Source organism: Pteropus medius, unplaced genomic scaffold (assembly GCF_902729225.1).
Source record: "Pteropus medius unplaced genomic scaffold, Ma_sr-lr_union100, whole genome shotgun sequence".
Lineage (NCBI taxonomy): Eukaryota > Metazoa > Chordata > Mammalia > Chiroptera > Pteropodidae > Pteropus > Pteropus medius.
Window position 1 is genome coordinate 4,814,279 of NW_024344370.1, and position 19,058 is coordinate 4,833,336.

Genomic DNA, 19,058 nt, shown 5'->3' on the forward strand with positions numbered 1-19,058 from the left:
CGTGGACATGGACTATAGACTAGTGGTTACCAGAGGACAGGGGGTGGGGGAGGAGGGAGGTAGATGGGGTAAAGGGGGTCAAACATGTTGGTGACAGAAAGAAATCTAACTATGGGAAGTGAACACATAGTGTAAATATATTTATGCCTTATTGTTAAAGTATACAGCTGAAACTTATTGGATTTTGTTAACCAATATCACCATTAAAAAATAAAAATAAAAATTTAAATTTAAAAAAAAGAGAGAGAGAGCAAATCCTCAATTTATTATGAAGGAAATGGGAACCTGGTCCATAGATATGTGACTTAATCTGACTTATAAGTCAAGGCTATCTTTATAATCAGAGGGATGAATCAGGCTAACATACTTTTATAAGACAAACCAGTTAGATCTGACAACTCAGTGGCTTTAAATTTAAGAATTATTCTCAAAAGAATTTTGAAGAAATGTACCCCTTTCCACATAAATGAGTTGACATCTAATTTCGTCATATAAGTTTAAATAGTTGCAAAGGATATAGTTTCCAACATATTGTAATGGTCATTTTAAAATAAAGCTATTGTATAACCCTTTAAAATGTATGCAATGGACTCTAAATACCATAGCAAATTTATATATCAATCATTCTTTTTAAAAAATGAAGTTTCTTCTTTAACAATAGAAAATTTTATGATCCCTTTTTCTCCTTGAATTCATATGCCCATTCTGTTTCCTCCAAAGAATTTTATCCCAGTGTAATATGCTTCATGCCTAGAAGTCTTTTGTTGATACTTTACTATCTGCAACAAAAATATCTCTATAAATTGGCACTTAATACTTTTCTTCTAGATTAAATTACCAGTATAAATATTATTAACTCACAATTGATTGAAACAATATACATGTGTTACAAATTTTGATTAAAGCTTATTGAACAAAAAATCAAAATTGAATTGGAAATCAATCTCTTAATATGATGAATGGAACCTTAAAAAAATTAGTTTATATACCTGTGGATGAATCTTACTTAATGCTAGAACGAGAATGAGCTTAGCATCAATTATATTCTTATTCTTTATTTTTTTAGAAGTAAGCTCAGAGAAACCATATTCATACAAAAAGTAGATAGCATTGGAAGGGTTTTATTATTAAACCATCAGTCAATCCTTTGAACACCTTAGGAATATACCACGATGTGATCTTCTGCCAAACATTACTTTTAATGTTCTTACACTGATATTTTGATTACCTTCCATTTTGCTGAAAGGAGAGAATTAAAAGCTACCTGACATGCAAAAGGACTTGTTATCCAGGCATTACAATATTTCACTATAGTTCACCAGAGACAGAGAGAGAGGGACAAATATCCCAGCTTTTCTCTTCCTCTGATTTCCCAGAAGTACCTCCCATTACCTGAATCCAGGAAGAAGTCAGCTGACTCAGGAGCCTGGGAAATTCAGCTTCCAAGAGTTGGCACCCCTGTCATACTGAGCAGTTCAAGGGAAGAATATAGAATAGAATTAATGGCACAGGCTAAGGACTGGCCCAGAAAACAAGAAAGGTTAACTTGGAGAAATGGTTAGAAGGTCAATAACTTTCAGGGCCAGGGAAGTGCGCCTTGAGAGAAAAAAATATAACAGTGACAGCATAGTGGTCATTAGAATAAAAGAGACCTGAGTTCAAATGTTATTACCCTATGACCTTGGATAAGCCATTTAATTTACTTGAACCTCAGTTTCCTCTTTTCAATCTGTGTTGTAACCTTCTTAGAGACAATGTGTAATACTTAACTGAAATTTTATCTACTAATTCCCAACCCCATTGAAGGTCGCGCTCCTGGCATTAACTCCTAGGCACTTACGGCTTGCCCTTCAGGAGAAACAACCCCAATTTCTGAGCCAGAGAACACCCTTAGGCAAAAAGATGCAGAAACCAGGTGCATACAGGTGCTGTCTGAAGGTGAATCCAGAGTAGACTGAGGAACATGGCTAAAGCACTGGCAGTATCTGCTGCTGATGTACAGGTGAAAAAGATCTGAGAATCATAATGGGCCTCAATCCAGCCTTAAGTCAGCAGTTACACTTTCATGTTTCCCCACATCAGTGCTTTTCAAACTTTTCTGACCAATATTCAGTTAGAAATATATTTTTACATTGTGACCCAGTACACATATGTGTATGTTTTTATACATATACATATATAACTGAAACAAAAATTCCATGAAACAATACTTCTTTCTAAGTAGCACGTACTCCGATATTTTTTTATTTCATTAGATTTTTTTTTTAAACAAAGGTTGCAAGTCCCAAAATTGATTTCATGACCCTCTAAAGCTACTCAAACTGTTGACTGCTGCTGTGACAAGTTAAGGAACTGGAGACAGAATGTAAATAAACTATGTCACTATGCACTAAAGTCTTTAAGCACCAAATTCAGCTGACATTTTTTTCAGAGCAAGATATTCTCAATGAAGGAAGCAGTGTGTTGATTGATATTTTGGCACAAGCTTCTTCTCTAGTCCGAGACGAGTAACAACTCATGGACCCACACTTTGAGTAGGGCTGCCCTAGACCACACTTGAAGAGGGTTGAAAATAATGGGTTATTTTAAGAATATAAAAGAATTTTTCTAACACTTGCCCTTCTCTGTTGTGAAAAGATCCCTAGCCCTCCACAGTCTTTCAGTTATTCCTTGGGATCTCTAAAGGACATCTTTGATGATGTCATTAAACTGTATTTATAGAAGGTCTCCACCCTATCCTTAGAGCCAAAAGCTAGAAGCAAAGGTGAAGACCACTGCCTACGCCCTCTGCTCAGCCCTGCAAGAAGGACCACTTGGTCTATACTCGCTAGCTCCTTGCCTCCCCACTCCTGCTCCCATCCAGACTATTTGGAAATGAAAGTCAAGTCCCACTTCTGTGGACTAAGCAAAGAAGGAAAAAAGGGACCCACAATGTGACTGTGGTTCCCCTTTCCGGGCTGCGGGTAAATTCTGTGAGGCTACTATCTTCCAGGACAACGGTCCTCAAACTGGAGTACCCTAGGACAGTGATTGTCAACCAGGGGTGATTGTGACCCCCAAGGGACATTTGGCAAGGTTTGGAGACATTTTTGGTTGTCATAATTGAGGTGGGGAGCATTGCTACTGGCATATAGTACGTAGAGGTCAAAGATGTTGTTAAATATCCTACAATGCACAGGATAGCCCCCACTTCAAGTAATTAAATGACCCAAAATGTCAATAGTGCTGAGATTGAGAAACCCTGCCCTAGGAGTATACATAGGCTTCCCAGGGGTGAGTAGGCACAGATCATTTTAAGCTGATTGGTTATATATCTTCAATTTCCATTTGTACTCTTTACTAAATTTGGTCTGCCGTGGTCTTGTCAATTCTCCTTTCCCACCTCCCTTTCACAATAACCCGTCTCCCAAATCCCCAATATATGTTCCCAGGTATAAAAACTTCCAAGGCACCCAACAAGGGACAATTTGAGAATGTGTGGCTTCCTCCTGTGAAGAGGAACTGTGAGGCAGTTACCTGGGTGCAAAGCAAAAGAGTTTCATAAAAATATTACAGCAGCAGTGCCTTGTTTCACGCAGGTGATAAACTCCTGGCGAGTCTCTGGGCCTTATGTCCCTACCTATATGTCTTAGATTTAGAATCCAAAAGCAAGATAAATTGACATCCTTTGCAATTATTTAGATTTATAATAGAAAAATATACATGTTAACTTTAGAACGTGAGAAGATGATGACCGAAGTCATAATAGTGGTTACCTATGGGTAAGAGAGGGCAGGTGCTGGAAGGTTCTACATCTAGATCTTGGCGGTAGTAATTTGTGTGTGTAAATATGGAAAAGTTCAGAGGCATATACTTAAGACCTGTATATTTTATAATAGTTACATTTTCATAAAAGCAAGAAAAAAGTAAAAGGTTTTTTCAAAATTCTTTTGTGAGAGTATTCAAGCAAAAAAGTTAGAAGACCTCTGCTTTAGGAGACAGAGAAGACTAAGTTTTCCTGGCCTTATGTCCTTGTTTTCCTCTACGTGGCCCAAAATATAAGTCTCTCCTATCTTCCATCCTTAAGACCTTTTCCTCCTAACATGTCTTTCTTTCCTTCCAAACCCTTCCATCAAGCCCCCGGAAGTCATACTCTGTGATCACACACCTCTCAGACCTGGAACCACTTCCCTAGGCATTTCCCTCCACCACCTGCCTTAACTGAAATCTGCCCCTTCTCCCGATCCCCCAGGACATCATCCTTTCAGAGTACACAACCCTCAGGATCAAGAGGTGAAATCCAAGTCCTTGTTCCTCTGACAGGAAGCCAGGAGCCTCCACCCTCTGAGAATCCTTGCACTCATTCATATTACCTTCACTCCCAGTCAATGTCATTTACTAACTGCCCCTCACAGGATCTGATGTACATATAGCCTTCTCCACCCCAATCCCTGCTCTTCTCTTGGTTACATTTATACTTGAAAAACAAACTTTAATTTTAATGAAGTTCAATCATTTTTTTTCCTTTTTGTAGCTTATGTAATTTTTGCCTACTCTAAGTTTTCAAAGATTTTCTTTGATATCCTTTTTCAAAGTATGTTATAGTCTTAACTTTAATATTTAGGTCTACGATCTATTTTGAGTTAATTTTTACACATGGCATGAGTTAAGGATCTGGTTCATTTCTTCCATGTAGATATACAGTTGTCTCAACACCATTTGTTGAAAAGCTTTCCCTATTGGCACCCTTGTCAAAAATCATCTAAATATATACATATGTGTGTGTATATATATATATATATATATATACACACACACACACACACATGATACACGCACACATATATACATACACACACATATATATGAATAGGCTGAGATATATGTTTATATATATTATATACATTATATATGCACTGCCTACTTCTGGGCTCCATATTTTGTTTCATTGCTCTATATGTCCTTAAGACAATCTGCATTGTCCTGATGACTTCTAATCATAATATTTATAATAAATCTTGATATTAGGTGCAAACTCTTCAACTTTTTTTTTCAAAATTATTTTGGCTATTCTACATCTTTTTTTTTTCCTATAACAATTTTAGGATCAGTTCATCAATTTCTACAAAATGCCTGACAATATTTTGATTGAGATTGTGTTAGATCTTTATATCAATTTGGAGAGAACTGACATCTGAACAACAGCAAGTCTTCCAAACCATGAACATGACATATTTCTACATTTATTTACGTCTCATTTACTTTCTCAATAATGTTTTATAGTCTTCAGTGTGCCAGTCTTGCACAACTTTTGTTAAACTCATCTGTAATTATTTTATGTATTTCTGATACTATTTTAAATGGCATTTAAAATTTTTCATTTTACAATTGATTGTTGCTAGTATATAGAAATCTAATTAAATTTTATATATTGACCTTTGTATCCAACTTTGCTAAACTAATTTTTTACTAGCTTTTTTTTTTGTAGAATTCTTAGGATTTTCTGTGTTCACAAACATGTCATCTGTGAATAAAGATTGTTTTACTTTTGCCATTCTGATCCATATGCCTTTTTTTTCTTGTGGAACCTCCAGGACAATGTCGAATAAAAATGTTGAGAGTGTTTATTCTTCCTTGTTTCTGATATTCCTGGAAGAAAGCATCTTACCTTGGTTTTGAAATATATTTATTATTTCTCTGATACTCCTTCCTCCAAAAAGTAGAGCTTAATTCCCTTTCCCTGGAATGTGAGACACAGTTAGTGAATCGCTTCTAATGAATAGACTCTGCTGGAAATGACTGTATGGGACTTCCAAAAGACCAGGTTATGAAAGGCATTGTGGCTTCCTCCTTGCTTTCTCTTTCTCTTGGATCACTTACTCTGCAGGAAGCCATTTGCCAATCCTTGAAAACTCTCAAGAACCCTTTTGGAGAGATCCATATAGTAAGAACTTGAGGCTTCCTACAAATAGCAAGGAAGAACCTAAAGTTTTATCCCAACAGCTTCATGAATAAGCTGTCTTGGAAGCAAATCCTCCAGCCCTAGTCAAGGCTTCTGATGATTATAGACCCAGCTGATAGCTTCAGTGCAAACTCATGAGAGAATCTGAGTCAGAACTACTCTACCAAGCTGCTCTTAAAGAAATAGTGAGATAAGTGTTTATTGTTTCAGTTGCTAAGTTTGGGGGTAATTTTTTACCCTACAATGAAAAACTAATATAGTCACTAAGTATCATGTTTCCTGTATATGTCCTTTAACCCATTAGAACATTCTCTGCTTTTACTACTTTGCTGAGAATATTTGTCATTAGTAGGTGTTGAATTTTGTTAAGTACCTTTTCTCCATATATTGAGATGATCGTAGGGGTTTTCGCCTTTATTCGGGTAATATGGTGATTTCAATGTTTAACTTTATCATTGTAGTAAGTCCACACAATGGGAATATTATTGAGCAGCAAAAAGGCATGAACAACTGATATGTGCAATAATATGCATGAATCTCAAAAATACCGTTTCCTTTTATACAAGAAGTTCACGAAATGGTGAAACTAATCTAGTTACAGAAATTAAATTAGTGCTATCCTGGGGTCAGAAAGTGGGTGGGGAAAGTGGGACAGTAAGGGGCAGAAGAAAAGGTGATGAAAATGTTCTATATCTTGTTTATGGTAGTGGTCACACAAATGTATATATAATTCATTGATCTGTACCATTAAAACAGGTGCACTTAAGTGTAAGTGAATTTCACCTCAAAAGTTGATATTTAAAGTTTATACTTGAAGTCTACAAAACTAAATAGGTTAAGAATTTATTTCCTAGTCATGCCCATTAAAATACAAATGTTAAACAGTAGGTCTACGTTATGTTTAAATGTGGTTATCTGTGTTACAACTAAAGCTAGCAATTTGGTTAATGACTATGGTAAGGGAGACAACACTGGCCTAGTTAATAGATTTAATCTATTCCCAGGTCTAAATGGTTGTTAAATAAAGGCTCTGCTGTGTATAGAATGGTTACTGTAGGAAAGTGTGCTCACTGAGCCGCCTTTCCTAGGGCAAAATTTAAATATGCTTGAGAAATCCAAACCCAAGTCAATTTTGCAAGAGAGAAAACTCTACTTGAGTGATCTCAGCCTCAGAACAGAGGATTAAACAAAACACAATTCATGACTTTTCTGATGGTTTTTGTCTTTGTGCTGACAGCATTTCTCCTTTAGCTGTGATAATCTTAAAATCAGTCTCATCCTGAACTAGGACTCTTCAGCCTGGAACAAATAGAAATGGTACAAATGCCAACTATTGTTTCCAAATAAACCAGCCATAAAAAAAGAAGTCATTGATAAGAGAAACGATTAATGTTATCAATTATGTAACTGTCAGTAAAAACAGTGATTTATTATTACCATGCCTAATGCTGACCCTTCTCTTCCTTATCTTTGCATTTGCAGAAAATAAAAAGACTGAAAGAAACAAGAGTCTACTTTGCCACACTGTCATCCTTGTCACTCTCAGGCTGAAATTCCAGAATGGCTGCTATCCCCTGGTCAGCTCCTCCTGGACTCCTCATCTTATCAGCTCAGCAACTGAAGCAGAAAAAAAAGAAGACTAAGGTAACTGTTAGTCACATTCCACTTTCCTCGTTCTCTATTTTTTGGGGCGGTGGAATCTGAGAATCCCACTCTCTGCAACCCCTTTTCCTTAGTAGGGGAAGTTAAGGGCTAATTCTGCCAGTGTTATATTGGATGCCTTTTACATAAAACCCAGAAGAGCCCTGAAGTCAAGGAATTATAGGACAAGTAAGTTCAGTGGGCCCAGGGGAGCCAGGAGCCAATAGCAAGAACTAGGGGACCAAAAATAAAAAGACAGATGATAACAAATGTTGATGAGGATGTAGAGAAATTGGAAGAAGCCAGTCACAGAGGATCACACAGTGTGTAATTCCATTTATATGAAATGTACAGAACAGACAAATCTATTGAGACAGAAAGTAGATCAGTTATTGCCTAGGGTGAGTGGGCATGGGGTGAGGGAGAGGTAGCACATGGAAGGACTGGGAGGTTGATGACTAAAGAACACAGTATTTCTTTTTAGGGTAATGAAAATGTTCTAAAATTGATTTGTGGTAATGGTTGCACAACTCCATGAATATCCTAAAAGCCATTGAATTGTACATTTTAAATGGGTAAATTGTATGGTATGTGAATTATATTTCAATGAAGTTACTACAAGGAAAAAAAGAAAAAGAACCAGGGGACCAGAGCAGGAATGAAAAACCAGAAGTTAGCCGGAAGGGAGTGGTTGCAGTAGAGAGTGAGCAGGCAGGTGGCTTGAGGCAGTTCCTATGCTAGCTGCTGTGCGCTGTGGCTGCTGCTGCTGCTGCTCTGTATTTGCTGCAACATGAGGCACTGATAGGTTGAGCTGAATTTAAAGGGCCAGGGATGGGCTAGAAAAAGAAGACTGATTTTATATTTGCTATTAGAGAATTCCAAAGAGGCTTCTTCTGTGTTCAGATTTCTTTAGGGGGCAGGTGATGGGCACTGTGTTGATTTGTTTTATTTAGGTCCTCAGGATCAGAAAGTTGAGTTACTCATACTCAGTTCAAGACACTTTATCCTCATTGAGCTCATGTAAGAACTTCTTTTGGTATATTCCTTTATATTTATTCTTCTTTACTCTCATATCCTAACCAAGCAACCATTCTAATAAGTATAATGAACATCTTTTAGTTTGTACATGTACACTTGCATATTGAGTGTTATTGTTCTACATGCATGCATTCTTAAATTTAGTAAATCTTATTGCATTGGATATCTCACTCTGGTTCTTCTCTTTTTTTACTCCACACATTGTTTTTAAGACCCATCCATGCAGTTAGGTATGCATCTAATTTTTTGCTTCTAACTGCTCACTGGTGTGTGTCAACTACATAATATCTATCTACTCTCCTCATGATTGACATATAGGCTGCCTTTCTCTCTCCACTACCCCCAATAATGTGTGGCATCCATGAGAATGCTCCTAACAGACCTCCAGTCACAGGGAGTGCAGCTGACCAAAGGCCTCAGTTGCTGTGCTCTGAAATCCATCTGTGTTTTACCCAAGGTCACACTTCCCAGGGGCAGTCCCAGCCAGTGACTAAGTGCAGCAGGGGCACTAAGACAAGCCCACTGCTGGGAAACATGGGATTCCTCACACAGCTGACTTGGCTTGAGGACTTCCTGGTGGACTTGAAGAACCTTCCTTAGACAGTACGGCAGTCTAGGACACTTCCACCAACATTCCGTTCCTCTCTTTCACTTGGGATCAGACTTGCATTGTGGTATGACAGTCTCCTCTGAGCCTTCCCCATTTTTTCTGTCAGGCATCTACCAAGCATCCTGTACATATCTCTTAATAAAACTGTATAAAGATTTCTTGGGGTTGTACATGTAGGAAGGAATTGTTAGATGATAGGGTGGGGCCAGATTGTTTCCTGGAGGAGCTGTTCCCATTCCTGTTCTCACCAGCAGCATATGGGGTTCCTCTATCTTCTCATCCCTGCCTCTTTGTAGTATTATCCAGCCAATTTCCACCTAACAGGTATAGAGTAGCTCTTTGTTATTTTAAATTTCTTTTCTCTGATTATTAAAGTTATTGATCATTCTTTATATGCTTAGTAATCTCTAGAGATTCATCTTCTGTAAATAGCCTGTTACATTCTTTGCCCATTTTTATGTTGGCATTGCTTTTTTTTTCTTTTTGGTTTCAGGACTTCCTTGTATATTCTAGATACTGAACCCTTGTTGATTTTAAACATTGCAAACATCTCCCAATTTACCATCTAGTAACTTTGTTCATAATGTCCTTTACTAAACAAAAACTCTTAATTGTAATATAATCAAGAGCATCTTTGGAAAAGGGGAGGGTTGCTGACATCACTTCATGGTCAAAAGCTTAAACCATGCCAGACACACCCAGACTTTATTACTGGCTCACCATCTCCTGAACGTATACTTTTAGGCAAGTTACCTAATTCTCAACTTTTCATCTCCAAAATGGGGTAATATAAGAGAATTCCATTCATGTCAAGCAATTGGGATAGGTAGTTGATCAACTAAAAATGGAGAGCCATAAAATGCCATACACATGTTAATCATTTTTTTAACTTAAAACATAAATATGCATTTATTTATACATCTTTATGTAAAGCATAGGCCTTTCCTTTGGCTAACTGTACTTCACGAAAATTTTTAAAAATCTAATCCAGATCCACAATGAATTGGGAACACTTTCTAGTTTGGAATTCTTTAAGGTATAGCAAGAACTTGTAGGTTCTAGATATTCACAAGTTTTAAAAAACTGCTACAATTGTTCTTACCCATATTTAATTGAGAAAAAGATTTTTTATCATATCATTCCAGAGTATTACACTTAATTCTCTTAGGAACAACTCTTCACATTCTTATTCAATGTCTATGTACTACTTAATCAAATCGCACGATTATAACAATTACAATAGGCACAAACAGATTTGAGAACAAAGACGATTTCTTTTTGTAGGCATATAAACTCATCATATGGAGCAGAAATGCACAGGCGAACCAGGGTTATTGGCTAAAAATAGTCCATGTGCCCTTGGAATTTGTCCCTGTGGGTCATGAAGAAAATGAGAGCCTTGTAGAATCTAAGGAGTTGTTTTAGTGGGGTCTGCTAAGGAGTTTCCATTGTTATCTACCTTTTGCCTGGTTGTGCTGAACACTGTGCCTGTATCCAGTAAGTGCTCAGTATTTGTTAATCATTATTAGTACTAGAGAAGCAGTTCTCAGCCCAGGATGATCTGTCCCTTCCTTTCCCCACCCCCACCCATTTGACAACGTCTAGAGACATTTTTGATCGTCTCAGTTGGAAAGATAGTACTAGTATCTAGTGGGTAGAGGCCAGATATACTGCTAAACATGCTACAGTGCCCAGGACAGTTCTCACAACGAAGTGTCAAGAGAACCCTGCACTAGACTGTGTGCTTCCAGAGAACAGTAATCATATAGGTGTTTATTCACTACTGTATCTCTAGCACTTAGCATCCCATGGCCCATAGTAAATACTCACTAAATATGTGTTGGCACCTGCATGCAAACTGACTAAATGAGTTAAAGATCTTTGAGATTAGTGAGGGCACATCCTCAGAGTCAGGCTACAAGCCTTCAAAGGGGCCTGATCCAACTTGTGTATATTTATTACACCTGGTCAACTGCAATTGATTTGACCCTGATCTGCTTGTACCATTTTTGCCTGTCATATTTACTCACTAAGAGTTTGAGTTTTTAAAAAATCTTTGGTAGCTGACCTCTGGCTAGATATCTGAACTTTGTTCCCATCCTGCAATTCAACTTTGGTCCACTTCTCTGGAGAGCCCAGCCCTCCACTCATCTACTAGTGTTCAGCATCTTGCCCTCCTCCCTAGTACCTGAGAGCTTCCCTCAGCTCTGCAGCTGCTGTCCCAGAGGAGTTAGACAAAGGGAGAAGATGAGTGTTAGAGCTGGTTAGAGAAAGACCTCGAGTGAAGAGAATAAAAAAATATTGGCCTAGGGAAGCAGGAAAACTGGGTTCACACTCTGGTTCTACTGCTTATCTGCAGTATCTTGGGTAAAATCGTATATTTATCATTTAACTTCAGTTTTCTCATCCATAAAAATGGAAACCATAATGCTTTTTCAACATATTTCACAAAGTGGTTTATAATAAAATGATAACATAAAGGTAATTTTTAGACAGGTTTACAAATAATCTAAAATAAATGTCTGTGGTAACAATGTTGCAGAAACCAACTTCTTAAAAAAATATATAATAGCATAATATGTAAATATATATGTATAAATATAAACAAACAAACAAACAAATAAATAAATATGTTTATATATTCTACCACAACCCCCCAGCATTTTCCCAGGTAGGCAGAGAAATGCTATTCGCATTTCACAGATGGGAAAACTGAGCCCCTCAGAGGTTAATGCTTTGCATCATTTAAATAATTGGTATGTTCCAGAGAGAATGCACCAGAACACAGCCCAATACTCTTTCAACCAGGATACCCTGCTACTAAGTAGGTCCTCTGAAGGCCTATGAAAATGATTTTGATAAAGTAATACAAAATAATCACATTATAAGAGGGTTTAGCATAAAAGGAAGCTGCATAGCATATGCCCTGAGGATACTTTTACAGTCATGTTCCAGAATGTAAATTGGGAAATAGTAAAACTACATAGCTAGTTGTCTCTCTCTCTCTCTCTCTCTCTCTCTCTCTCTCTCTCTTTGTTTTTTTCTTTCAAACATTTCACTTAGAAAGGATTTTATGTAGCCCTGAAATTTTCCTAGTCATTCAAGTTTTGGCTATTCTTTTTGTGGCACAGATCTACAGAACAGCAAATGCTATAACCTTTAATTCACGCATGACTGTTGCCTGTGTCACTCTGTGGGTTTCAGCCAGGCCTGGCAATACTCACGAATGGATGGAAGGGGAGGAGGCGGCAGGATTTGAACAAATCTCTGTCCTGAGGAGTCAAATACAAGGGAGGGAAAGGGTACCAGCAGCTGCAGCAGTAGTGAATTCCAGTTTTGAGCATGACCCAGGGGGAGTGCAAATGCAGATGGCCAGAGCAGGCAGTTGAGAGAGAAGAGGAGCCCAGTAGATGTGGGAAGCAGAGGAATGGAACATTCAGGGTAGATAACCCTTAGACGTTCAGGTCACCAAGCCATGAGTCTACCAGCATATATATATCTAGATATCGATATATATCTAGATATCGGTATATATATATATATGACAGAAGCCCAGTTTTAAGGAACAGGGCCTGTGAAAGAAGATGGAGAATTCAAGAACAAAGTAGGTGTTGCTTAAGGACCTCTATGTGAATCAATCGTAGCTGAGCTGGGGTAGAAAGACTGCTCTGTGAGGAGAGGAAAAGAGAAACCAGGCTCCAGACTGGACAAAAGAGGCAATGGGCTAACAACTTTCAGTAAGCTGTGGGGTACTTGATTGTTTTTGTTGCCCCAACAGTGAGCACACTACCAGGCACACCGGAGTCTCTAGGCTCCAGGACATCCCTTCCCTTTGCTGTCCCTGGAGTAGACTCACAGGTTGCTATTATTAAAAAGATAAAGGAAAACTTGGGAAACTCTCTGAGTTGAGATTTTAAATATTTACAGTATTCTCTGCAATAGATTGTTAGCTAATTTCTATGGCTCCCTGCCACCTGCCACCGGTCTACAGAGCTCTTTCTAGGCAGCCAGTCCTAATCTTCTAAAACTGTGAGGTATCAGAGTTGTCTCAATGGGAGAAAGGATGGGATGAAAAGAACAAGAGATAGATAGAAGGGAACCAGCTCTAACTGAAGTCTTAATTGGAAGAACACTGAACAGAAAGTGGTGTAAAGAGAGAAAGCAGATGTCTCTCTGAAGCATTTTGTGCTAGGATTGAGTCGCCCTTGTATGTAAAGCTTTTCAAAGCTGTTCTACAGAGAAATGAATAAATGGCCGAATAAAAAAATTAATGAATGAATCAATGAATCAATGAACTGATAAACAAATGAATGGTGAGGAGAAGAAAATGGCAATGTACCATTAACTATCATTATACAGGTATGTGTATGAGTGTGTGAATGTGTGAGTGTGTGTGTGCATGTGTGTATGAAGGATGAGTTCAAAGTGTTGATGAATGTAATAGGTACACAGAGGGCTATTCTAGCTCTTAGAGAGGGACTGGTCACAAACTAAAGGAGAGTCACAAGCCCAAAGTGCTGCAGAAGCCCTCACCCCTAGAATGGCAACAGACTTGTGTGGCAGCTGCATCCTTATAGCCAACAGCTGTCATGTTCAACTCTCCCCTCCCCCCATCAAACCAGGGGATGTGTAGCAAAGAGGAGCCCAAGTCAAAGGACACTCCACTCAACCAGTCCTTTCTCTAACAACTCCCTTATGTTTACTCCCTGACAATACAAAGAGACAGAATCACTCAGAGAATGTATAACCAATGCTTTAACACAAATGAAATCCTGTGCCTCTGAAAGACCAGCTACCCAGCATTGAGAAGAATACACATGCACTGTACTGTGACTATACAGAGTGGAGTGACCTCCTGCTTAATTTTATCTAGCCAATCTACAGGGGAATAATGTGTCCTAAATGCCTATTGTGCTTGACCTTTTCAGAGTGAATATCAAGTTCTCAACTGATAGAGGGAGCAAGTACCAGGATTTCCTGGGGAGCTTTGTCAAACTTCACATGCCCCAGGCATCCTAGCCCTGATTCTGTATTCCTTGCCTGAGATATAAACTGCTAGAGGGCAAGGAACTAGATCTGAAGTTGTTTGCAGTGCAGTTAACACTCAACACAATGCAAACTGTGCAGTCGGGGCTCAATATGTCTTTCTTGAATAAATAGATGAATAAATGAATTCAGATGTTTTATAATCAAAGAATTTGGAGCTTGAAGGGATCTTAAAGATCAACCAATCATCTTACTTAATGGCAGGAATTAGGCCCAGAGTGGTAAAGTGGCTTGTCCAATATCATACATCTAACAAATGGCTTAGCATGGCTACTAAAACAGCAGGAGAATTCAAGTGGTCAGTATAAAAATGTAAGTTAATCAGTAAACATAATTGTTTTCTGCAAAGGGCAAAACACTAGTTTTAGAGGATTGGTCAGATGATCTGACTGATAGAAAGAAAGGACATGCTAGGATCACATGTCAAGTGTGGGGTGTATGGGCCATAGATCTGTCCTATCTTTATGTTCCTGCCCTCCCCATTCTGAAAAGCCCTACTGCCAACTAAGCCTTACCTTAATTCTAAGCCTACAAAGTACAGTAGATGGGCATGATTTATCAGAGAAGTATGTTTATCAGAGAAGTTTCTCTTTATTAGGAAAAAATGAAGAAGCATTGAATGCCAATTCAATGCGTCACAGAAGATTCTGAGAGATATTCACTAATCAGGAATAATTTAGGTGAGATTCCATTTTAAGACATGATCTCTATTATAAAAACCCTCATCACCATTAAAATATCTTTTCCTGAGGCAACAGCAAAGTGTCATGAACATGGCTACCAATTTCAGGCTACTTTTTTCTACTGACAAAAGCCAAGAAATCATTCAGCATTGCAACAGTTACTACTTTTTCATTGGGCAAAGACCAAAATAAAAACCACAGCCTCTATTTGCTTAAGTTCTCTTCACACTCAAAGGGCCTATACATTAATTTATTTGGCTTTGAGTTGCTAGAAAGCAGGTTGTTATTTTAAACAAGCACACCACCAAGAGTGACATTTTCCATGTGGCCACTAAGACACCACCTAGAGAAGATATTGATGAGGCACAATCATCTTCTTAGACTGTGTTTTGGTGATTGAGCAGCTACAAAGGAACACTGATATGTAAGAGGTGTGCCTTTGTCAACTAAATGGCCCAGCCATTTTGTTACTGTTTTGATAGTAAGGGTGTCTTATGAAATCGAGATCTATGAAGCACTTACATCATCTATCTTTAGACTCTATCATCCATCTGAATGGCTTAAACAAAATCAAATGTTGCCATATAAAATATTTAAAAATGCGGGTGTAATCTTGATGAAAAAATGTTTAAGGCATCATTGTATTTCCAAAAATAGCTCTTGCACATGCCAACAATTGAGCACACAACCTGTGCTATCTGTGTCTTCAATCGCTTGCACTGTTCTTCATCTTTGAAGCCAGCTGTTGAAGAGCATTAACCGCGATGTCTCTCATCCTCCAAAGAGGATCGTTTGACAGTGGCACATAAAGTCATTCACAGATGGAAGACAAGAGTCTTTGAAACTGTTTGTGGCCGCATTGTTGCACAATGTCAGTGAGACCAGAGAGGTATTACCAGGAAAGTGGGGACTCCTTTCTGAAATTAAAAAAATGCATACTATAGCCTTCTTTGCCCTGAAATAACTGATTTGTGAAATCTACCAGTCCACTAAGATTTAAAAACTTTCAGATGGCTAGACTTACAGTATATACAACATTCTGTGAGTTCATCCTAAGATAAATTTTAAGGAATTTTTTTTTTTTAACCGAGTAAGTACTCATGCAAATTTGAAAGTAAAAACTTTCTTTACAGAGACTCATGGACATGGACAATAGACTAGTGGTTACCACAGAGTCGGGGGTTAGAGGGGAGGAAGATGGGGTAAAAGGGGTCAAATATGTGGTGACAGAAAGAAATCTAACTGTGGGAGGTGAACACACAACATAAATATATATATATATATATGCCTTACTGTTAAAATGTACAGCTGAAACTTACCGGATTTCGTTAACCAATGTCACCATAACAAAATTAATTAATTAATTTTTTAAAAATAAAAACTAACAAGTAAACAAATAAATAAAAGTTTCTCTACCAGATAATTTCTACAGAATGTTAAATATAGTACTTAGGTTAATACGTACCTCAGTATGTAACTGCATCCTACCAGGCAGACTTCAGACATAGAAAAATGTGAAAGGAACGGCAAAGGTCCTATCGACCCCAGAATAGGCTCGCATCTCATTTTCCAAGAAATTTCAGTTGTAATAAACCTTCTCAAAAATTTTTTATGGTGAGAGATTGTAATTCTAAGTAATGAGACTCAACATTTCCTTCTTCTGTTCCCATGACATAATGATTAAAGTTGGCAAGCCCTCCCTTGGTCCCATTTACAATCTATGAAATTAAGATATGGTTATGGTTTTGGTCAAGGCCAATAAAATAAGGCAACCCTGCACTAGTTATAAGAATAAAATGTAAAATTAGCAATTCTACTTTGATGAATTTATCTTAAGAAAAGAAAGATATAAACAAAGATTAATATAAAAGGATACTCATAGCAGGATTTGTTTTACAGGAAAAAATTGAGAACAATCTTACTGCTCAATAGAAGGCACTAAATAAATGATGGTACAGCCATTAAAAGTGAATACCGAAACATAACAACATCTACATTAAATGCTAAGTATTAGAAAAATTATAAAATACTAAAGATGGATGAGCTGTTTTTATGGGAAAAATGTATCTGCATACGCATAGAAAATAGTCCAGAAGAATATATGGTATAATTGTGCATTATTTTTACTTCCTTTTTTTTTCTAAATTTTCTAGAATAAATTTATAAAGAGTTGCATAACTTTATTTTAAAAACACATTTTATAATTAAAATGTCAGACACCAAAAATACTACTTGAGAGATTTCTGTCATAGATACTACAGTCCACCCTTCCTAGTTGAAAAGTCAGGATAAGCTAACTGGTGAAACAGAAAAACTCGACATCTCAGTGACTAAACCCAATGAGAAGTTACTTTTCACAAATCCAGTGATCCAACACAGCTATTCCTCGACAGCTCTTCCATGAGCAGTGACTCAGGAACCACAGCGCTTTCAGTCTCTTTGCTGCACTAGACCCTTTGCATCCGGTCAGCTGGTGAAGGAAGAGAGAATTCGTAGGGGTGGACAGTAAATTTTCTTAGACAAGCCCCGATGTAACTCACAATATTACCCAATTCCACTGGCCAGGGTTCAGTCATATTACCATATTTAACCACAAGGAAAACTGAGAAACATCTAGTTATGTGAGGAAAAAGGAAATAATTTGGTAACCAACTAGCCAGTTGCATCCACACTAGGATAACCAATATGGCGATGACTTCCATGTGGTAACTCCACGTGGTCCATGGAGGCAGGAATGAGGCATCCTTCTGAGAACTAGAAATTGAGGAAATGAAAATTAACCTAGCTGAAGTCAACACAAATACATGAAATATATCCAATTCTCACCTATTTGAGCAATGTAAAGGAGAGAATTAATTGGACATTCTGAAAAAAGGCATTCTCACCTATATTCCAGAACTTATTTTTTTTTAACCATCTAACTCATGATTGGGTTGCCAGATAGAATGGCTTCATGCTACATGTAACTGCTACCCGATAGATTGCTAGAGGCAGATGGCTGAATATCTGATAGCACCCAGGAAAAACTGGTCTGAGTTGGGTCTAAACTTCAGAAACATGATCGTACCAGTAGATCTGAAATTTTAGCACATACATTAATGTAGTCAAATATTTTAATCTGAAACTTAACAATGTGAAGTACTGTATCTGAAGAAATAGTGCATTAATATCAAGAGGTGATCTTTAGAAAAATTTGTAAGAGAGCTAAGAATAAGAATTTCGCTATGTTTCAAGAAACATTAAATAATTTTAACTAATATTCATTGAACTCTGTGGCTTTCAGACTTCTAAATACTTCACATACATTGTTTCACGTAATTCTATAACAACTCTACAAAATAGCTTCTCTTGTTATGTCTTTTCAATGGAAGAGGAAATAAATGGCCAGAGAGTATAAGTGACCTGCTTAAGTTTTCAGTTTTAAGTATCAGAGTGAGGAGTGAACAAAGGGTTTATGATACCAGAAGGTGAGAATTGGAGCACTCACAGTGTCGTGTGGGGCATGAGGATCATGGTCACCTAAGAAGTGTGCCCCATGACAGGGCAGGAATAATTTATCAGGTTCCATCTTGGACTGAATAAAGTATTTCCTCAACCAATTGTTCTTCAATTTGGCTGATGTCATCTGGGACCTTATAAAAATACAGTTCCTATAGGCAGATGACCTGAACAGACACTTCTCAGAAAAAGACATATGATTGGCCAACAAACATATGAAACAATGCTCAACTTCACTAGCTATTAGGAAAATGCAAATCAAAACCACAATGAGATACCATCTTACACCTGTTAGAACGGCTATCATCAACAGGACACATAATAACAAGTATTGGAGAGGTTGTGGAGAAAAAGAAACCCTTAATGCCTTACTGGTAGAAGTGTAAATTGGTACAATCACTATGGAAAACAATTTGGAAGTTCCTCAAAAAATTAGTACTAGAATTACCACATAACCTAGCAATCCCTCTTCTGGGTATTTACTCAAAACAACTTGAAAACATTTATCTGCAAAGATGTATGTATCCCGATGCATTATGCACAGCGGCCAAATTATGGAAACAACTTAAGTGTCTTTTGATAGATGAATGGATAAAGAAGA

General features: G+C 37.6%; 1 long non-coding RNA gene across 1 annotated transcript in view; it reads right to left on the reverse strand.

Moving 5' to 3' along the window:
* Positions 1-7,397: 7,397 nt before the first annotated feature.
* Positions 7,398-19,058, reverse strand: part of LOC120608199 (uncharacterized) — a 103,003-nt gene continuing 91,342 nt past the window's right edge. Inside the window, exon 4 of the long non-coding RNA XR_005654328.1 lies at positions 7,398-7,558. This is a non-coding gene — a long non-coding RNA (uncharacterized LOC120608199). The remainder of the gene's footprint in view (positions 7,559-19,058) is intronic.